This window comes from Elaeis guineensis, chromosome 4 (assembly GCF_000442705.2).
Source record: "Elaeis guineensis isolate ETL-2024a chromosome 4, EG11, whole genome shotgun sequence".
Taxonomy (NCBI): Eukaryota; Viridiplantae; Streptophyta; class Magnoliopsida; order Arecales; family Arecaceae; genus Elaeis; species Elaeis guineensis.
In genome coordinates, this window is record NC_025996.2 from 18,736,294 (window position 1) to 18,742,293 (window position 6,000).

A 6,000-nucleotide genomic window follows, 5' to 3' on the forward strand; every position below is an offset into this window, starting at 1 on the left:
CATTCCAAATAGTATTTTATAATTTTGCATTACTTCTATAAATAAGTTGAAAGATACATTATTTTTATAATTTTTTTTATTATTATTTGGGTAAAAAACTCTTCACTCAAGGCTCTTTTGTTTTTAGTGCCACCGATGTTTTGCCACCGCATTTCTCCCTGTTTTTATAGGCTGATGCTTATGGTATCACTTATGGTCGATCCGGTTGAGTGTTCCGTTCTTGCTTTTGCACTAGTTATGGGATCATTTTTTCTTTTGTACTTCTCTTTGCAGTTGCTACCTGGATCTCATATTCATGTTCTCCACCTATTTCAATGGGTTTATGTTATGCTTTGCTGTGCTCGGCTTGTCTATCATACTTTCGTATGCTTCAGGTGTCCGGTTGCTGTTTCATGTTTACTTATTTTTGTATTAGCTCTTTTAGTCGTGTTAAGCTATTTCATGTTTACTTATTTTTGTATTAGCTCTTTTAGTTGTTTTAACACGTGGTCTCTGGATGCTCAGCTGGCGCCACAAATTCCGTATTGCAGACACGCTGTCAAAGCTTTGTTTGCTGGGCATTTTAATTTGCAGACACACTGTCAAAACTATGGGGCAACTGTCCGGGTCCGGCTTATACTGTCTTCGCATCCAAACTTCTTATTAATATTAAAAATTTTAATTATACATAAAATTTTAAATTTTTATAAATTTTTAATTTTATTTTAAATTTTATTTAATATAATTAAATCATCAAACTTTTAAATTTCTTCGATTCAAATTTTAGTTATGATTTTCGTCGGCCTGCCATATTGGAGTTATGACTTGATTTATCTATATGGCAAAAACTATTTATATGACAAAAAATAGTGTGTAAATTATGTTTCCCATCCATCACAATGGCGGTATAAATAACTCTATATGCCTTTAGATAAAGGCTTCTCTTCCCCATATTGAATAAAAAAAAGGGAGGAGAAAAACGAAGATGTCATGGCTGGTGAGGTCTCTCGTATGTTTGTTGAGCTTTGATAATGATGATGGCAATGATGAGGAGAAGAGAAAGGAGAAGCCTAAAAAATCGTCCTGAGCCTATGGAGCCCGGAACCCTAACGAAGGGCATCAAATAGGATCTCTCTGAGCTCACCAAAACACTAACCCCCCAATTATAGGGCGTAGCCTCCTTCCTCGCTCCATTGCCGGCTTCCCCATGTAGGTGGATATCTGGCTAAGACACTATCTCCCAGGACCTTTTCGGTATCGTGCGTTGCGGTAGGAAAAAAGAAAAAATAAAATAAAAAACAATCAAATATATAAATCCGCCAAAAAAGACTCGCTTCCATGGGGCATGCAAACTTCACTATTAGAAAAAGAAATATTACAAGAGGAGATCTTACCTTCAACCCTTGTACACCCAATCTCTCCCTCATAGGAAGTTTTTCCTCACAAAAAAATCTCTCTCGAGGAAGACCCCCTTGAAGCCCTGAAGTGACTGTTGTCAACTGTCTAGTAACCTCCCTGAAGCCTCTGCTCCTGCTACAGTTAGCACCATGTCTGAGCATTCTCTCTCAGGTTCTCTGCATGAAGCTGTCCGTGCCACCAAAAACCACGTCTGTTCCTTAATCAGAGCCTTTTAAAGGCTTAAAAACAAGTTAGAATATGACAAGGACTCCCTAGATCACCTAGAAAAACTCCTGGAACCGTTGGATCTCGATTGCAAACTCCCCACGCCATTCAATCGTGCACCGATCTATGAAATAGTCCGTGGACCGTGAGAAATGCATGTGAAATGCCACGTGGTTCACGGTGGACCGTGAAAAATCGAGGGGAAATGCCCCCTCGATCCACAGAACCTCTTGTGCACCGTCCGATCCACGTTGGACCGGGCTATAGGCTCCTAAGCAGGCGCACATGGGCCTGGGCCATTCCCGCATGCACGTGTGCTGGGGCCTGGGCCACGCCCTACCGTTGAGCCGTGCACTGCCGTGCCTGGGCCACGGGATGCCGCACGTGGCCGCACCACTGCAGCTCTGCCGGCCCATCGTCGGTGGTCCTCCACCACTTCGGATTTCGTATCAGCTTCAATCGAACGTATCTCGACTATTCGAACTCCGTTTGAGGTGATCTTGGGCTCATTGGACTCTGTTTTTTATCATAGACCTCACTATGGGCTCAATGTGGACTGAAACTTGAGGCATCAAATCTTAACAATCTCTACTTCGACTCGATATTCGGCCTTTTTCTGACTCCGAGAGCTTCTGGATCTCCTCATCCCTATGTCCTGGGATAATCGCCTGCTGATCATGGATGGACAAACATGGGAGTCGAGCCAAGTCGCTCAATCCCATCTCCATTGTATGCTGTGATCCTCCTGACCTGAGACCTGCTCGGGTTATCATCCTGTGGAAATAAGAATCTCACCATGCGATATCGCCTTTCATCCTCCCGAGTCTCTTGTCTCGTGCTCGATCCACCTCCATCTGGAGCTCCACCTCACTTTGGACTCCTCCTGGCTCCCGAAGCTCCACCTCGCATTGGGCTCTCTGTCAGGTAATAATATTATCTCCTCCTCTTCTTCCTCTTCAGAACAATTCTATCGCCGTGTAGCACCTTTAGGATTCCTCCACCAGCTACCATCCTGTAGCCTCTCGAATCCAATCTGCTCGGTGAGATAAGATTCTGCCTGAAATCGGGTATGTATCGGACTTCTCCCAATCTTCTTACTGTACCATCATATATCCTCTAACTGACTGTTCCGATGCCTCTGATCGCACAGCTCGATCCATCCGGCAGATAAACAGTGCCCTCACTGCTCTTTAGGGAGTCAAACTGTTCCTCTCTGCAACATACATGATAGATGCATGCAGAATTAAAAATTTACTACTGAAAAGAAGTAGATACCTCATCAGATATCTCCAGGACATCTTCCTCTGAATTGCTACTGGTCGTCGCTATAGAAGCCATCGTCCGATCTCTGAGTTGAGAGCAATCTCTAGCTAGATGCCCTAACTCGTCACAGCGGTAACACCTGATCTTACTTAAGTCCCTCATTCTGGACTTAGACCGCCCTCGTCGTGATCTCCTATCACTCCATCTACCGCCTCCTGCTCCTCCAAAAACCACCAAAGTTGAGCTACCGCCACCTGAGCTCAAAGCTGGGTTCTCCCTCCTGAGAATCTCATTCTGGAGAATCACCATGGTGACCTCTTCCATCTTGATGGTGCTCTTCCCCACTAGAAGAGCAGTCCCAAAGATTCATACGAAGGGAGAAGCGACGCTAGTAAGATTAGCGCCCAGGTCTTCTCCTCAACATTCTCGTCAATGCTGAGGAGGTTGGTGAGGATCTTCTGAAAGTGGTTGAGATGCTCCTGCATGCTCTGTCCCTCAGCTATCTACAGCTGATAGAACTGCCTCCAGAAGAAAAGAGTGTTGGTGAGAGATTTCATCATGTACAACTCCTCGAGTTTTGACCACAGCACCATCGGGGAAGTCTCGCTAAGCATACCTCATCTGCTAGGTACATGCGGATGGTACTCACCATTTATATCTGTAGCCGTCTCCAATCATGCATCTTCATAGTGGTCAGCTTCTCCTCACACAAGAGAGCATCGATCAACCCTTGCTAGATGAGTACATCCTTCACCCTTGCCTGCCACAAGGAAAAATTATTCTTTCCATCAAACTTGTTGATCTCCATCTTGATTGATCATGTCTTCTCCATCTTCAATCTTGCTCACCATCGCTACAATCTGCGTCCTTGTACCGTCTCGCTTTGATACCACTTATAGGTGAATATCTGGCCAAAACACCATCTTCCAAGATCTTTCCGGTACCGCACGTTGCAGCAAGAAGAAAGAAGAAATAAAACAGAAAACAATCAAATATGTGAATCAGTCAAAAAAAGCTCGTCTCCATGAGGTATGTAAACTTTACTATGAGAAAAAGAAATATTACAAGAGGAGATCTCATCCTCAACTCTCGTACACCCAATCTCTCCCTCACAGAAAGTTCTTCCTCACAAAAAACTCTCTCTCTAGGAAGACCCCTCTGAACTCCTGAAGTGACCACTGTCTGCTGTTCAGTAATCTTCTTAAAGCCTTTGCTCCTGCTACTGTTAGCAGCATGCCCGAGCATTCTCCCTCTGGTTCTCTGCACGAAGCCATCCGTGCCACCAAAAACCACGTCTGTTTCTTAATCAAAGCCTTTTAAAAGCTTAAAAACAAGTTAGAACATGATTAGGACTCCCTAGATTACTCAGAAAAATCTCTGGAACCATTGGATCTTGACCACAAACTCCCCACGCCATCCGATCACGCATTGATCCATGGAATAGTCTGTGGACCACGAGAAACATGCGTGAAATGTCATGCGGTCCATGGTGGACTGTGAGAAACCGAGGGGAAACGCCCCTTCGATCCATAGAACCACCTGTGCACCGTCCGGTCCACCGTGGATCGGGCTATGGGCTTCTAGGCAGGCGCGCGTGGGCCTGGGCCGCACCTGCATGCATGCCTGGGCCGCACCTGTGCGTGTGCGCGCACGTGCGCCTGGGCCTGGGCTGTGCTTGCGCGCTCGCCCATGCCTTGCCGTCGGGCCACGCGCTGTCACGCCTGGGCTGCTTGCGCCACTCCACCGTCACTCTGCCGGCCCACCGTCGGTCGCCGGCAGTCCTTCGCCGCTTCGAATTTCATGCCAGCTTCAATCGAGCGAATCTCGACCATCCGAACTCCGTTAGAGGTGATCTTGAGCTTGTTGGACAACATTTTTTCGTCGTGGACCTCACTGTGGGCTCAATGTGGATCGAATCTCGAGATATCAAATTCTAATACTCCGAACCCCAATCCTCTGCAGGTGGATTTCTTACCCTCTGATTGCGGTCGGAGTTTCGATTGCTTCAATTCGGTGGCCTCCGGATATGCTGATGAGGTTGCGGCAATAGAATTGTCGAGAATCACCGAAATCTGGAGCGATTTTAGTGAGATAGCAGGAAGTTTAATAGCGGAATCTCGATGCTATCGACTATCAAAGCGATATGCGAAATCTCTAAGATTGCATCTACTTTTCTACCATTTGGGACTAAGGATGAAGAGGAGGAAGACGAAGAAGAGAATTTCTAGATCAAAATCTTAACCAAAGAAGCACTAATTTTAGGAATAAAAACCATCACTTTGCCCCATTATTGATTTTTATTATATAAACAAGCCACGTTATAACTATCACGGCAGGCGGATGAAAATCACAATTAAGATTCAAATTAAAAAAAAAAATTAAAAATTTAATTATATTAAATAAAAATTTAAAATAAATTTTAAAATTTTAAAAAAAATTTAAAATTTTATGCATAATTAAATCTATAAAAAAAATATCTCTTCAAAGCTCAGACCCCTATAACGTCCGTTATTTTAACCTTGTTTTCACGTTACCGAAAGCACGGCCTTGCATTTACCAAAAAAAAAAAAAAAAAGCATGGCCTTGCCGCCTGACGTCGTAAGCAGGGCAAAAATGTCAGCGCAAATCTGAGCACTTGCACGGTGGATAACGCGTAATCGAGGATTCGTGACGTACAAGGATTAGTGTGGCGTGTTATCCACCGTGGGGTTTGGATGGTCCTGGGCGTGGTCCACGGAACAGTTAGTCGTCGGTTGCATTTGGAGCTATCGATGTTGGACACTGCGGTGGACCTACGGTTTCACAGGGCCCTTCACCAATTATCCTAACGTTGGGCCCTTCAGAATCCTAACCCTTCGTGGAACGTATGTGGGTAAAAAGTAGATCGAAAAGGTATTCTGAATTGATACGCAATCCGACGCCGACCAGTAGACTTTGATTTGAAAATGGAGGGGAAACAAAATAACTGGGAGGGGGGAGAAAGAGATGCAAGCGAAAGTTTTCTTTCAAAAAAAATTTATTTCACTTATATAATTCTCTTTTTAGCATTCATTAACAAACAAAATTTGCGGTATAATAGGCCATGTGCTAGACCTGTACAAGATCATAAAAGTAATTTTTTGAGAAGTTTTTATA